At 39.1% G+C, this 17,573-nt stretch overlaps 1 protein-coding gene across 1 annotated transcript in view; it reads left to right on the forward strand.

Moving 5' to 3' along the window:
• The first annotated feature begins 1,980 nt into the window (after positions 1 to 1,980).
• Positions 1,981 to 17,573, forward strand: part of DEPTOR (DEP domain containing MTOR interacting protein) — a 1,242,917-nt gene continuing 1,227,324 nt past the window's right edge. Inside the window, exon 1 of the mRNA XM_044066914.1 lies at positions 1,981 to 2,998. The gene's annotated coding sequence lies outside the window, so the exon portion shown is untranslated. The remainder of the gene's footprint in view (positions 2,999 to 17,573) is intronic.

Genomic DNA, 17,573 nt, shown 5'->3' on the forward strand with positions numbered 1-17,573 from the left:
TGCAAGTATTCTCGCTCACCTCATTCTTGTTGGGAACAGTATTTTACTTATGTACACTAGTATTTACTTCTTTTGCATTTTGAATGTCTCACCGCTAGTACCTTTACTCAAGTGCTAGATAGAAAGTATACTGCTATTTCCTTTGTACAAGGGTGTTAATTCCTTTGCAGTGCATGTGCTGGAGAGAGAGGAACAAGTGTGTGCGCTAAGCCAAAATTAACATTTTCAGAGGATCCTATGTATAGTGCACACTTGGTTACTGACTACAGCTTATCAATTGACCATTACAGCATGTCTGTTTGCCACCTGCCATTATTCTAATCTCTGTTATGCATATAAATAAATACAGATTGTGATGGAGGATAAGAGCCAACTGGCCCAAGCCTGTTATATTCTGCCAACATGTTGTAACATTGAGACTTTCCATTTCTGACAGTATTATTAAGTTTAATAAGTATTTTATATAGCTACATATATTATATCTTTTTCAAATTTCTGTTGAGTTTTTAAGAGCCATAGCAAACAATTGAACAGAACATTTTTGCAGATGTTGCATTTTTGTCTAATAATGATATTATATACTTGAATGTGCTCAGAGAAACACGTGTGTCTCCATGATACCTTTCAAATGTTTGTGATTATATATTTTTTCTGTTTAAAACACACCATTTTATGTTATGTTGATAATGATGTGTTTGATGTAATATACATCATCAGTCCCTCTGCAAATCAGTTCTCTTTGTTTCCAAATTGTGATTTAAATTTTTCATTTGAAATGGGAGGTGGGAATTGGATGCAGAACTAGACCTTGTTAATGACATTTGTTATCATTTGGACAACTTTATTGAAGTAAAGGGGTATAAAGGTATTTTGAGGTATCAGATACACCCTGAAAGTGTTATGTTTGCGATATTTTGGGTCATTTGGCCAAAGATAATTAAATGTGTACTTGCACCCTATGCAGTCTAACATGACATTTTATTGGCAGTGCAAACCACTTTGAACTAGATGCCATCATTAGGAATATTTTTCAGCCAGATTGTTCTATATTGTAATTATAGATCTTCCACCTGTAAACTATAATATTCTTTTAAGGTTAGAATATTGCTTACTTATTACGTGGCCTACTTTTAACACAAAACCCACATACTGCAAGTTACCAAAAACAAAATCCTAAGGTTCATATTATCCCTTCCCAATGAACAGCATTGCTGCAAATTAAAAAAAAAATGGTTACCATTTACTACAAGGGTCTGGGGCCATGTGTCTGTTCTTCAGATAGTTTAAAGTTGGTATCCCACAATTCCATTGGATTGGGTGGGGTTGCATAATTATGTATGTAAATGTTATGTTAATCAGCCTACAGATTTGTACCTATTTTTCATGGTCTTTGGCCAGATGTTTGATGTTTCCAGGTTGAGAGGTATGCTCGGCCTCTACTGAAAATGGACATGTGTCCAGTGGACTACCCTGACAAATGTAAAATAAATAATAAAATAAATAAAATAGCTTCAGACAGAACATGCAAGGAGATATGGATAATCTAGAAATGCTTTGAGTTGTTTAGGTCAAGTCTGGCCTCTGTGCCGAATGGGAACCAAAGTCAATGCAACTCACTTTACAGGTTGAGGGTTTTGCACAGCCATTGCACAGGGACCTGTGAATAAGTGCAGCCTTCCACGCCTCTGTATAACAGGGATGTGTGCTGTTTTCCAGTTAGTATTTGTGGGTGTAGGTGGGGGGATAAACCATTTATATTCTAGGTCTGAGTTTCCCACCTGCATAGTATTTCCAAACTTAAGTTATGCATTGAAATATAATACCAGCGTGATGCAATATTTCTAAGAACCCACGCTTTGTCTATTTGGATGTCAAGTATTATGCCCCTTCTAAGTCATTCCTGTTCCATCGTTGAACTGTTTTCTGTGCTGACTGTCCAGCACTTGTGTAGTCTGAAATGGATGAACTTGTTGAAGCTAACTCGTAGGCAGCAGTCATCTGCCCTGGTAGAGGCGGATCCTCTCAAGTTAAGGTTGGCAAGCAGCCATATTGCTACTAACCAGAGCGCCCCTTCGCCGCAAACCAACGTGAAGGGTCTAGAAAGTTGTAGACAAACTGGCAGCAGCAAATGACTCGCCTGTGTGGGCTGCTGTCCGTCTAGCAGCGCCACAGCCCAACAGCCACTGAAATGACAACGTGCATTACAAGGCTACCCAACTTGAACGAGGTGCTCGATATATGGTGACCAGTCTATACTTAAATGGAATTTAATCTACTGCAAGAAACACTGCCTGGTAATGACACATCGTGCATTCTTCACAACAGCAATAGTGTTTTTTATTAATACAGACGAAAAAGTGTAAACTAAAGACTCGCAAAGACAAGCAGCGTGCATAAATACAAATACATTTACATATATTTTTTACACTGGGAGGTGGCGTTGCAGCTTTCTGAGGACTGAACGGCAAGGGCGGCAGAGCTGGGTCTGGACTTTGAAACGAGTTGCATCGTCTCACAGCTGTATTTGAACGCAGCTGCTACAGGGGGCGAATATACTGCACAATAAAGCGGAAGTTTGAAAGATGAAACACAGCTCTGTGCATGAAAAGGCAGCTGAAATAAAGAAGCGTGCAACATATCCATTTAGACTGCGAGAATAAATCGTACATGTTTCCAGAAGCTAAGGCATAGTTTTGAGAGCGATCTTCTCTTTTGTTCAGTAAAGCAGCATTATTCTGTACAGCTGTCACACTGATGTGTGTATTAGACAGCTTAGTATGCAGTTTGTATTTAAAACGATGATCACTGCCGAGTAATTGAGTGACTGGATTGTACACTACTGACAGTATTTCTGCAAAGCTCTAGGGAGTGAGGGACAGCTTGCTGCAGTGCCCTGTGCTCCTGCAGGTTGCTCTTCTGGTTCCCATGCAAAGCCGCCAGTAATACTATCGGCAAAGGGACTTGGTCTACCTAGAGGCTGAAATAAATAAATGTTGAGGTGAGCATATTTATCTGCAGCAGTATACACAGTATTTACACAGCACTGCAAAGTCATGCATAGCATGCTGCGTGTAAATGGCAAACGTGGTCATAAATCCATGTTAACAGAAGTGCACACTATGTGTGTGTGTGTGTGTGTGTGTGTGTGTGTGTGTGTGTGTGTGTGTGTGTGTGGAGGGGGGTGCAAGTTAATCTTGCCGTCTAATTTGGCTGAGTGACTCTTTAAAATGTAACAATTTAGCTTTAGTAAACAAAGCATCCCACTGTCCTCCTTTAAGTATAAAAGCAAATCAGTGTCGACCTGAGTTTCATCAAAGCAATGTAAGATGCATGCTATATCACTTGAAATAATTCAATCTGAGGGAAACAAACAAATAAATAAAAGCAGCTGACTAACATTGGTGTCCTTATATACCCTATCCACCAGTTCTTGTAGTCTGGCAGCAGGGGGGTGTGTCAGTCTGTGGATGCAGTGCTCTATGCTGCCTTATCAAAACTGCTACCACCATTTCGATGCTCCTTGCCAGCTCCTTCTTTGGGGACAGCACAGCTGTGTGTTAGAACTGTCTAGCACATGTCACAGCAGGGTACACACTTCTCGGTCTCACTGCTTAATACGTGCTTGTGTTTTTTGGGGGGGTGTTGGTTAAAGCTTATCACTGTGAAATCATAATAGTGTAAACTCATATTTCCATGATGCAATACTCCTGTCTTTTTTAATTGTATGTACTATTGACATGTTTCCAAGTGTCGTAGGCACCTGCTAGATAGTTACATGATACAGCATGTAGCTTGTTGTTAATGCTGAATTTCTGCACAGACCTGCATTTGTGCATCGATGACACATGCTTCTGTTAGACAAAACTGATTGTAGTATTGAGAAATCATAAGCACTGTATGTATTTTGCATGTATTGACAATATATGACCTCTGGGCATGCTCATCTGATTTCAGTATGACCTGGAACCTTTGGTTTGTTTAAGTGACCACCTGGAGACTTAAACTACTCGTGGTGGTTGGTAGAAGCATGCTGGCCTGCAGAATGCAGCGTATTTCTTCGTCTACTGGAATCTGTCACCAGTCTTTCAGATGTGATAGTATTTTTAAGAGGTGTATGATTCTTGAATGTAGTAAATGTTACTCTGCAAGGTATTTATCAGTACAGTATACCTGAAGTAATAATCATGCTGCTAGGGAAACTGGATTTTTCATATGGAAACAGAGAGCAGTGCAGACTCTCCTAAAAGAAAAAATAGTGAAATAATAAAAACTGTTGTTCCCACGGGGGTGTGTGTGTGTGTGTGTGTGTGTGTGTGTGTGTGTGTGTGTGTGTGTGTGTGTGTGTGTGTGTGTGTGTGTGTGTGTGTGTGTGTGTGTGTGTGTGTGTGTGTGTGTGTGTGTGTGTGTGTGTGTGTGTGTGTGTGTGTGTGTGTGTGTCAGTTAGTGCAGAGGGCTAAAGCTATAACTCTTAATGAGACACTTCCTCTGCTGCAGGTTTGATTCTCTCAGCCTTCATTTGCCTACTGTGTGACCTTGATCAAGTCACTTAACCAGGCAGTGCTTTTGAGCAGTTGGAAACTTGGACTAGGCTTCTTAATGGTTTCCTGGATTGCATGCCAAATAACTACATATGGGTATCATACCTGTCAACTGTTCATGATTTTGCAGAAGATTTTTGATTTTGTGCCATATTTTTTTTTGTCTTGTGTCTTTTTGATTATCTGGTAAATCACTAAAGATTACAGTCAGTAAATAATGCTAGTTATTAGAGTTTCATAATTTTTATTGTTCAAAATGCATGTTGATGGAAAACCTGTTGTTCTAATAGCTATTTAAGTGACTTAGGGTAGCATTTAAATATTTTTTCAGACTTCTTGAGCAAATATGTTGAGAAGTATGGTTAGCATTCCAGTAGAAACGTGTCTGTTCCTCTCTGCAGTTTAGTAATCTTTAATATTGTCATTGTATGGCTTGATGTTGTGAGAATTCATTGACCTTAAGTCAGTGGGATACAATGTTCTTTCTTCTGACAAAAAAAAAGTAATAATAATATTGTATACCCAGGGCATAGTGGCAGTATAAGACTGCATACCCTTATTTCTGAAGGCAGTGCCACACCTATTGCCCTTCTGTACACATCTTACTACCTGTCATGGATTAAATTTAAATGTCAAACTATTTTCTAAAGTGAGCATAAGTAGTATTCAGACATTGGGCTACAATTTGAAGAACAATGGTACAGTTAAAAAAATACATATGTGTGTGTGTGTGTGTATATATATATATATATATATATATATATATATATATATATATATATATACATATATATATATATATATATATTTGCCCTGATTACTTTTGTCAGTGAAATGAGGCTGTCAGTGAAATGGGTTTCAGTGAAATGGGATATATATATATATATATATATATATAAAATGTATGAGTACAAAAAGTTGTACATTTATATTAAAATCTGTATCCCGTAAAAACTTGTAACTTTAATAAATGTTGTTATTCTTGTTTTCATAGTTTTCAGCATAAATGTCTTGTTTTGCAGAACCTCACACATGTAATAGAAGGTACATGACTAAAATCATTTTATTATTAGGAGCAGGACCACTGGTGCCCGTAGCAGAGTGTGCATGTGCTCAGACCTGGGTCAGGTTATAGGAATGTGCTTGGGTTCCAAGACTGTTGCCCAAGACATACTGTGTACCCACAGAACGCTGTTCTTATCTGGATGCACAAATGGCACCTGGTAGAGGTTTGGGACCATTACTTTTCTATGTCTGTGGAGGAGAGGTGTGGCAAGCTATAGAAACTACTAGAAGTACAATGAATGCTAGTGTACAAGTCAGGCTGCAGTAACCATTCCATTCCATATGCTTTCTTGGGTTATGGGAAGACATAACATTTAGAAAAGTGCTCATATCACATTTGCCAGTAGTATATTTGTGACTACATTATTCAGTCAAATATGTAGAGCCAAAACCCGTGGATGGTGGCTAAAACTCAAAAAGTAATTTAAACAGTTTTCATGCTATTATCACAAAACTGCTTTTTGTAAGGAGTCTCACATCATCTTCATTGTTGTTAATGGTGTATAATAATAAAGAATTGAAAGGGGCCTTAGAAAGACTATTTTGAATGTGGAACTGTCCAGAATGATAAACTTGCTAATGTCGTATTTTTTTCACTCAAATTTTCCAGTTGTGTGTGTGTATATATATATATATATATATATATATATATATATATATATATATATAAATCCTAATGTGTTATTTTTGCAGCTTTTTCAACAACAGGGCTTCAGATAAGAGTATTGATGCTCATTCAACAGCAAGGCCATCCATACAGTGTCAGTGGTACCACTGGCTTAATAAAACCACAGTGACCTTTATGTATAAGCTTACTTTAGGCTTCTTGCAGTCTCAGAGGACACATGCCTATGTGAATTTTGTAGTCTACATTCAATATGACTGTGGATCCATAGCCTGACATTTGCAAAGAGAGCTTCTTCATTTTAAGTAGTAATGTGGTAGCTGTGTATTTCCAAAAACTAGGAACTGTTTTAATTGTCTAGGCTCTAGTCATTGCCACTGTGAAATCTGCCATTTTCCTCTCATGTATTTGTATATCTCTACTTGAATACCATCTGCTTCTGGTGGATCCCATTTTTCATATCTCTTAACCAGATGAATTTTTGTCATCCTGAATAAGACTTGACAGTGATTTTTTCCTGTATTTTTAGGACAGTGTCGGAAGACAACGTTTGTCTAACCACTGATTAATCTGGTATACTTGACCTTCTAGAGGTACTTAATATAATTTAGATACATATTGTCAAAGTTTCTAATACCCACTTTTTGTATCCTACAAGTATCACAAGTCTTGTATCCTCAGTTCTACTGGTGCCATACTTTGCTGTATTTATCCATAACTGACGTGTTAGATTAAAAACTGCTTTTGGAGATGTGCCATTATAATTCTACCTTATTTCTTCTCGGAAGATTCTAATTCTTCTTTTTTGTCAAATAGTTTGAGTTAAGTGTGTCATTATCTTAATAATATCCTTCCTTACTTTAATGTCACCTTTTTGTTGCTTTAACAACATTCAAATCTGATCCAGCAGACGTAATAATTGCTTATCCCGAGTATGACCTCATTATTTGGACAGAGACTTCAGTCTCTTGCCTAAATGGCATGTAAGTTCCAAACTATTCTAAATCAAATTACATTCTGTTAAGCAATAGTTTGGCAAAATCCATGACTCCCCAAACCCAGAGAACACAGCTGTCTATGCAGAATTATTTACAGAAACCCTGTACAAACATGTAAATGGCTCCACTGAGACTTCCATGCCTACCGGAAATAAGCCCAATTCTAACACCAAAAACAAACCACACTGGTGAAATCAGGGTATATAACAAAAGTCATGGCCAATATCAGAAAGAGCAACCCTTATAGAGACAACAGCTCTCTGATTCAGCTAAAGAAACTAAGTGGTATAATAAAGCCCAACAAGGTCCATTATGAGGTCAGGATAGCCTCACAGTCTAAGAACAATCACAAGGCCTTCTTTGGCTGTGTCAGGAACCTTAAAGTAACACTCAGGAGAGTGCAAAACTGGTCGTAAATGGAGCAACCTTCACTGACCAGGGTGACATAGTGAATCTACTGGCTGATAAATTTAGCTCTAACTTCATCACCTCACCCCCAATTACCCCCTGTGAAATCCCTTCTAGCATATCACCCCAAAGGGAGCAGGTCTTGGTGATGCTCCCTAAGGCAATAAAACACTGCTTCAGTGGACCCTGACATTATCCCTGGTTGCCTCTTTAATAGTCTAAAACGTGACCTAGCAGGACCACTTGAGGCACTGTTCAGCTACAGCCAGAAAACAAGTTATGTGTCAGGAGAATGGAGGGCTGCAGTGATCATCCCTCTTCATAAGGGTGAAACATCAACTGCCAATAGGAACTACACCCATCAGTTTGACCAGTCTAATATGTAAAGCCATGGAATAAATTATCATGCAAATGATAATCACAATGACAACTTACAGACACTGAACCAATCCCATTTTGGCTTTATTAAGGGAAGGCCTTGCTTACTCAAACTAGTAGACCTCTTTGAGATAGTTGTGACATCCCCTGCTCTGGCCCAGTAATCAAGGAGCTGGAATGCTCACCACTGATACCGGTGAGGGATGTTCACTTGGAACAAAAATAGATACAGAATTTCCAGATACAGCTCTCTGCACCAAGCACAATTTCCCTTAAGAGCACACGGGACAAACTCAGTCCTGGGGCTGGGATTCACTCTCTCTCTCCAGACCCCATAAAGACTACCCACTGACACAACTGTAGAGTTGATTCCTCAGTTGAGTGTTCCAAACCAAGTCCTTCACCAGCCTCTCTGTGAAACCAGTGGTCTGTGTCCATGCTCCAAGTAGCTGATACACAACCTCTCTCTGAGATTTGATTTACTCACATGCACGCGCGCGTGTGTGTGCACATGCACCTTGGAAAGGCTGGCACAGATTTATCAGCTATGCCCCTTTTGCCCAGACTATAATGTAGATACTGCCACCAGAACACTCCAATGCCAGCTACTCTAAGGCTCTTATAAGGGTACACAATTATATTGTGTAAAATTAATACTAATACAAATGGTAGTATTTGACCAATGCAGCAAAGCTTTCAGGAGCGGCCACAGTGTCACCAAATAAATATAAGTACTCTCAAAGGTTAAAATATTCTCTAAAAGGCCAGCCACAATGAAAAGTTTAAATAAATTCAATAATAAATACAAAAAGAACATGAAAATACTAAATATCTATTTACACTAAACACCAGAGTTTCAGTCACAGGAAATATTAAAAATAACACAGATGAATAGATTCACACATTTACAGAAAAATAGTATTTAACTAATCTCACTATATTTTCCTAACTGATCTAAAGAATTACTATTCCCTGGTTACTAAAGAAAGGCAAGATGAAGTGAGTGAGTGGTCCTGCTTTGTCCAGGTTTCAAAAACAGACTGCTCTGAGACTTCTGTCTCATCTAATATTAAAACATAATTTCACTGCTGGATCACAGAATGACATCACATACATTTGGTCATTGACTCTGGTTCCCACACTACCCCCTTTTCTAGAAACTGAACCAGAATTTAGCACACGTGTTTTACCATAAACACAGGTAGAGCTTTGCTGAGATGTGTTATAACATCTGGAAGCTATAAAACCATTTCAGAACTTCCACCCTTACAGTGTAGCAATTACTTCACTCCTAAGGACAATGCAGTAGGATTCCTAGTCCTGGTTTTCACACACATTTTTGTCTCTGGCTGCAATCAGAACTGTAAGATACAATCTTTATTGTTTAAATCAGGCAATTTAACTTCAGACTCTTTTTCAAAGCTAGCTGGACTGAGATTAAGTTCTTCTCTTCCAGTATCCTCCATTACAGTATATTCATTCCAACAGTTACAATACAGTCTGACATACAGGTGTATTTGTTTTCTGTCCATCAGGACCCACTGTTGGTACATTTTTAACACAAGCAGCTTTCCAAACACATTTTCAACACAAGCATCTGTACAAATCAGTTTGATATACAAATAACATATAATTCTTTACAAAACTCCAGCTAGCTATGCTGGCATATGTTACACATCCATTGTGCTACTTTCTCTGGCAAAACTGGTACTACCTCACATCATGACAATAGTCACAAAGGCTATGGATGAGGGGAAATGGTGCATACTGAGGGAATTGATACAATGCCCTATTCAGGTATTATTGACAAACTGTCAAAAATAGGTATACATCCTTATATAACTTACTGGATTGTTGGTTGGCTCACAGATAGGACCCTTAGAAGTCAGCATCAGTGAGACCAACTCCTCCAGGAGACAGGTCACCAGTAGAGTACCCCAGAGTTCTGTGCTGGGCTTGCTGCTGTTTGGCATCTACTTCTCAGAAGTCAAAGCTAATGTTAAAGGCTTCTGTCTCACCAAGTTTGTGGATGATTATCAATTGGGAGCTGTCATAGATTCCCCCACAACACTGGCATCCTACAAGAGGGTCTAATACAAACAAATGACTGGTGCCAAAGCTACTGATTAAAGCTCAACATGAAGAAATGCATTATAGTGCCCTTTGGGGAATTGTCTACCCTAGCAAATTACTCCATTTATAAATCTCCCTTAAGGGTTGACCTGGTAGTTAGGGATCTGGGAACATATGTAGAACTGTAGACAGTAATCTGGCCTTTGATCAACAAGTAGAAAAGATAGTAAGGAAATTGTTCCATTTCGCCCACCTCATAAGCAAGGGTATGGCATGCAGGTCCAAGGAAGTTACAATACCACTCTAATTAGCTCTTATCAGACCCATAATTGAGTACAATGTCCTCAACATCACCTACCTAACCAGGCACTTGCAATAGGTCAAAGGCCCTCAAAGGTTCCTCAGCTGGAGAATCCAGGTATGAATAATGTGTTCTACACAGATTGCCTTAAGGCCCTATCTCTGTACTTAGTCTCTTACAGGTTACTGAGAGGTAATCTGTGTCTGGCATCCTCAGATCTAGCTCTGATAGATCTGTTGCACATCTGCAAAACAAACTGCATCAGAAACACTAGATCCAAGGACCTGAACTTTGCCTGAAACATAAATAGAACACACTGGAGAGATTGATATTAGTAATTCTTGACTTCCTTTTCCCTTTTTTCAAATATTGTATTGTCTAATATTTTGTTTATTTTCCAGTATTTCTATTATTTTCATGAAAATCTTGTAGTCAGAATTGTTAAGAACTGTCGGCCTCCAATTTCTTATGTCTTCTTTTCCCCTTTTTTCCATATAAATTTTGTGGCTCCAATACATATTTCATGCAGCCCAAAACCTTCTTCAAAGCATTCATCTACTACTTCCATGAAGTACTTCGTCTGGCAATCTAGCATATCTTTAAACATATGATAGTCTATCCCAGACGATTCTAGATTTACCACTCTTAATGTTTTTTTCACTGTTTCTAGTTTTATTTCTTTTTCTAAATCTTTATTATCTTGTTCTGTTAGTTTTTTTAATTTTCCAATCTTATTTTCGTTTTGTATTTTCTTTAAATATTTTTATATATGTTTTGTTACTACATTCATTATTTCTTGTTGACTTGTTCCTTTCTCATTTCTTATTTCTCTTATTATCCTTTTATTTTCTTTTACTGCACTACCTAAATAAGGTGTACCTGTTCTTTTTACCATTGTAGAAAATACCTTTGTTTAAATAAATCTTTTTTGATCTTCTCTTGATTCATCTCATATAGTTCTTCCTCGCTATCAAAAAAATCTTTCTTGTTTCTTGCTAAATTTACAAATGCATGTATTCTTATTTCTGTATATTTTTTCTTTTCCTCTCTTCTTTATCATGATGTCCAATTCTTATAGAATTCTCTCATTCCTTTTTATCTAATTGTTTTTCATTTACTCTCTTGGTATCTTTACCTACTTTTATATATCCATTTTTTATTGAATCTCTATCCAAATTGCCAAATTATCTGAAAATCCTGTATACTTTGTCCTTTCTTGTAATATTTCTAAACTTTCATAAATAATAATATAATCCATTTCTTTTCTTAGCTTACTTATTTTTTATGTCCAATGTGTATTTTTCCAAATATATAACTTTCCACTTTTGATCACGTTTAACATTGTTTTTATATCACCACCCCCTTTTATCTTTTTAAAATCGCAGTTCAAATCACCCACTAATGTCAAATCCATGTTTGCACTTACATAACCTAGAATTTTCCTGAACATATATTCTCTTCCTTTCTTTATCACACATGCATAAATTGCTATAATTCTGTAAACCTGATCTCTCTGACATCGACTATCATTACTCTCCCCATTATAACCAAGGTAAAATCCAAAATCTTTATTGATTTTTACATAGTATTCCAATGCCTGAACTTGTTTCTTTTCTTATACTCCAAATAATTTCACCCCATATAACTTTTCTGTTTGTAGTTTCTGTTCTTCTGTTAATATTCTTATTTCTTATAAAATAATTATTTCCATGTCAAGTGTTCCACATGATTTTAATACCCCTGTTCTTCATTTTATGTTTTTATGCTAGTAATATTAATCAATAAAACACTCAGCTCTTTATTTATTTGTTTTATTTATTTAAAATTATTTCTACCACACCTTCTTATTATCTTTGCCCATTCTTATTTTCTTTCATACCCAAGCCAATGAATTTTATTTTCCTTTCTTTTACCCTTTTCCCAGTGGAATTTTTTATTCCTTTCACTGCTATCAAATTCATCTCTTGTTCACTTATTTCTGATGTTCATTCTCTTCCTTTCTTTTCCTTCTTTTTTCCTCATAGTGTTTTATTTTTCTGTCTCAGAAATTTATATAGTTATTTGTTTATTTTGCACTTTTTCTTGCTCTTATTCTAGTTCTTCCTCTTATTCTATCTCTTGCTCAATATCTTGTTCTCTCCTTGCCTTTTCCTTATATTTTCTGTACTTACCTTACAGTCCATCCATAAGTTACCTGTTTTTTCACATTTAAGACATTTCAAATTACATCTTTTTGCATCATGACCCAATTTGCCATAGATGTAACATTTTCTTTTATTACAATTATTAATTAAGTGGTCACTTTTTCCACAAAAAAACATACTTTTTGTTTCTTCCAATATTTCACTGTAACTTTGTTCCCATCTATATTTATCATATTTATCATACTAGGGATGTGCACAATCTTTTCATTTTCCGTTTTTAATACAACACTACATTCCTAACCCCCAGTCCATAAACCTCTATCATAAATTTTAGTAATGTCCATCACATCTTTGCACACAGTCTTTATTATTTTGATATCTGTTTCTCAACTTCAGTTCATAGGTAGGTACTAGGCTATCGGCCCAAGGGACTATGCAAGCCTAGCCAACAAGTTTCCCTGGCTTACACCACCCAAGAAAGTTATTTTCCTGTGCCACTGTCGAGCAGAGACACAGAAGTGATCCCCGGGGTGTATTTCCTATTTCCCATCCACTCATCAAGATTTTTCTTGAAGAGTGCTAATGAAGAACTTTGCTTGACATAGATGGGTAGCCTTTTCCAGAGTATGGAAAGTCTCTGGGATAGGAATCTATGCCTCCAGCATGTCCTGTTTATTGTGGTGACAAGGTTTAGGTCCCTAGAGCATGTAGCTCGGAGGGATTGGGATTTCTTTAGGTGTAGCATGTCCAACAGCTCTGGGTTTGACATAGCTTTATATGTTAGGCAGAGATCACCTCTGAGTAGGCGATATGCTATGGAGTAAAGCTGGAGTTTTTTGAGGCGGTCAGTGTAGGGCATTTGTTTGAGTCCAGTAATCCTCTTTGTGAGGTACTTCTGTGGCCTTTCCAGCTGCTGCAGATGTCTTGTGAGGTACATTCCAAAAGGGGTGTTGTACTCTATAGTGGGTCTAATGAGTGTCGAGTAGAGGGGAACAATGACCTCTTTTTTCCTGGATGAGAACCCTTTTATGATGAGGTGTGCCATGTAGAAGAACTTCCTGACTACTGTGGCGATGTGACTATTAAAGGAGAGACTACTGCCCACCTGGGTCCCAAGGTCTCTTATCACGCATTCTGTTTTAAGTAGATTGCTGCCTATGTGGTAGTTCATGGGTACAGAGTTTTTACCAAAGGGGATGACACTGCACTTTTTGGCATTGAGCTTGAGGCCATGGCTCTGACACCAGGCATCTGTCTCAGAGAGGCCCTTCTGTAGGATGTTCACATCATTTGGGGACTTGACTATGGCTCCTAGTTTGCAGTCATCTGCGAACTTCATTAGCCAGAGGCCTTCTGTGTTAGCCTGTACTTCAGAGAAGTAGATACCAAACAGGAGCGGTCCCAGGACGGAACCCTGTGGTACTCCACTTGTCACTGGTTTGAGGTCAGATTTGGAGTCTGCAACTTTTACAGTGTGGGTTCTGTCAGTGAGCCAGTTGGCAACCCATCTTGTGATGTAGGGATTTATGCCTAGTTTATTGAGTTTAGCTTTAATTCCAGAATGGGGGGTGGTGTCGAAAGCCTTGGCGAGGTCAAGATAGGCTGTGTGAACGACCTTACCCTCATCTACGGCTTTGGTAACTGCCTCAAAGAAGTCGATCAGATTCAGGAGGCATGATCTGCCTTTCACAAAAACGAACTGGGTGGGATCCAGAGTTTGGAGGTTACCAATGTCTTTGTTTATGAGTTCCATGATGATACGTTCCATGGCTTTGCAGACCAGGCTCGTCAGGCTAATAGGTCTATAGTTCCCGGGATCAGTGGTGGCTCCCCCTTTGTGAAGTGGGATAACTGTTGCTGTGCGCCATTCAGTGGGCACAAAGCCTGATGCAAGGCTATTATTGAACATGGTGCTTAAGTGGGGAGCCAGTTCATTCAGAAGTTCGTGTAAAGCGCAGCCTGGGATGTTGTCCGGTCCCATGGATGCTGTGTTTTTGGCTTTAGAGAGTGCAGCTTTCACCTGCGTAGTTGTGATTACAGGGATTCTGCATTCTTCCTGTATAGATATGGGCCCTTTAGGGGGTGAGGGGAGGGTAAACTTAGCACTGAACCTGTCTGCCAGGATGTTGGCAATATCAGTTGGTTCTGTAATTTTCGTGCCTTTGTGCTGTAACTCAGAGCAGATCTGGGTGTTGCCATTGAGATTCTTGACATAGCTATAGAATGCTTTGTGGTTGTCCTTGGAATTAGTGGCGATTTTATTTTCATAGCTAGCTATGTAGGATCTTATAAGGGATCTCAGCTTCTTACTGAGGCTGACCAGGGAGCTCCTCCACTCATGGGATTTTACTCTCTTTTGCAACAGTTTCTTCCTTCTGTTGTACAGTTTGTTTATGCCAGGGGACCACCAGATTGGCTTCCTTTTTTGGAGGATAGCGTCTTGGTTCTGTTTGGGATAGCACGATCCATGCACTCATGTAAGTGCTTATAGAGTGCATTTGTGTAGGATTCAGCAGTTGTAACTGTATTGTCCATCTGCATGGGTGTCATGAAGTTCACTACTTCTGTCTTAAGAAGCATGAAGTTGGCTTTGGAGAAATTTTTTACTGTGGTTTCCTTAATGGGGGGTGGGGGTGGAATGTGGATATCAAGGGTGATTAGCTTATGGTTGGATCGGACCAATGAGGAGTTGACTTCAGGTGTAGAACACCGGTCACTCATGTTGGTAATGACTAGGTCTACGATATTGTTGCCCCTGGTGGGGGTATGGATAAGTTGATCTAGGGCATTGGAGTTTATGAATTCCAGAAAGTGTTGCACTAAGGAGTTGGTACATGAGTAGTTTTCCCAGTTAATGGTGGGGTAGTTGAAGTCGCCCATTATTAGGATGTTTGGTTGAACCCTAATATTTTCCAGTACATCAAGAAAAGAGGAGTGGGAATCCTGGGGCATGGTGGGGGATCTGTAGCAAGCTACAATTTGGATTGCAGTTTTGCCAAGAGTTAGTTGCACTTGGATAACCTTGGATGCATTATGCTGCGCAACTAGCCTGGAGGTGTGGATATCCTTAATGAATATGGACACACCCCTACCTTTGGTGTTTCGGTCCAGGTTACATGGCCGAAAAGTGTAGTATGAGTTATAGCCTGGTAGTGCAGGGGTGCTCTCTGGAGCCTTGAACCAGGTCTCAGTCACTGCACAGATATCAATGTTCTCCATTTTAAGGAGTGCCTCGAGTGAGTGCATTATGAAATTTAGACTTCTCGCACTGAGTAGCATTACCCTCAGGTTTTGCTTGCCTGTTCCTGTTATGGTGGTGAATGTGTTACTTGAACCCTGCCTAAAAAAGGCACTATAGGGGCAGCAAGAGCCTTAGCCAGTATCCGGAATCCCAAGGGCGACAGATGCAGGCCATCTGTGGCAAAGCATCGTGGTCTGTCGACCATGTCATCCCAAGCAGACAGATACTGGATCCCCTTAGAATGACACCAGAAGCTTAGCCAATTGTTGAAGTCAATCATTTTGTCCTTGTACTGCAGTATCATTCTGGGCGATGGCAGAATGCTACTCAGGGCTAGGGTCATACCTGACTGGGCTACAAGATTGCAGAGCTCTTCCATGTCTCTTTTCATGTAGTCCAGGGATGTACATCTCAGGTCATTCACACCAACATGGACAATGACAGAGTCATATTTGTACCAGTTGTGGAGTGACCTGAGTGCGTGGGTTATGTGGTGGATCCTGGCACCTGACAAGCAGCTGACAGTAACCTTCTCCTTGTTTAGCCTGGTGAGTTGGACATCAGTGTGCCTGACTATAGAGTCACCTGGTGAGTGGGACATCAGTGTGCCTGACTATAGACAGCTTTCTCATTCTCTGGTTTTCTAGTGTGTTAGGTATGTTGTTTTGCCTTATTGGCTGTGTTTGAGTGGCACACTGAGTCTGTGGGCTGTGTCATTTGGGTTGTGTTGGGGAATGGAGGTTGCTTGTGTTTCTGCTTTGGAGGTCTCTGTTGCTTAGGCAGATTATTATTGAGAGGCTCCGCGAATGTTTTTGAGTTTCTGTGTGGATTTTGGTGGTGTAGACATAGTGAGACTATGTGATGAGTGTGGTGTGGTGCAGATGTTTACCTTCTCCTCATGACTGCCAGGTTCAGTCTTGGTTGGAGAGAGCTTTACTTCCAGTTTGGCTAGATAAGTGCATCTCTCACAGGTTGTAGTGTTGGGTGGTAGGAGGAGAGGGTTGTCTGTGTACATGAGGCAATTTCTACATTGCCTCAAGATGCCCAGATTCATCAGATAGACAGGAGAGAACACTGGGAGCTGACTCTTGGACATGCCTGAATAAAAAACTATTTTCCTCTAGATAAGTGAGGAAAGTGAGTACAACAGCTGTTTTTCTCAACGCCAGTGAGAAAAGTAAGTACAAAAACTGTTTTCCTCTGGGTAATGAGGAAGATTGAGTGCTATAGTAATTAGTAGCTTATTTAGTGCTTACAAGTTCTGAACAAGTGCTGAGTATGAATAAGCACATTTAAGTGCTAAAACTAAGAATCTGTAACTGCACTAGACGAGTTACAGAAATAAGTGCAAGTGCAGGCTTTCAAATCAGAAAGTTGAGAGAGATGGAAGATTGCCCAAATGGCCAATAACTACAAATTCTGGGCCAGAACCACTCCTTATGTGGTAGACAGGTTACCTAATGCTTACCACTCCCACTGATAAACTAGAAGGCTTCCCTGCAACACAGAAAGGCTTGGGGGGGGGTCTCAGAAGCTTACAAACAGTCCTGGATACAGCAAAACTGTATCTGGAACACTAGTTACAGGAACTGAACAGATATTTTCTTTTTTTCTTTTTCTGTTAAATACTTGGAAAACATAGGATTTCCATGGGTTACAGTTTTTCTTCAACTCTTATTGTCCCAAAAACCTCTCCATACATTGTCCTGATTTAAATTTAATGTCTCAAAAAGTGCCTTTATTGATATGTATAAAAGCTCTTACCTCTTGTAGAGAATTGCCCAATGGCGTTATTATGTTAT

This window comes from Protopterus annectens, chromosome 3.part1 (assembly GCF_019279795.1).
Source record: "Protopterus annectens isolate FY-2018-M chromosome 3.part1, PAN1.0, whole genome shotgun sequence".
Taxonomy (NCBI): Eukaryota; Metazoa; Chordata; order Ceratodontiformes; family Protopteridae; genus Protopterus; species Protopterus annectens.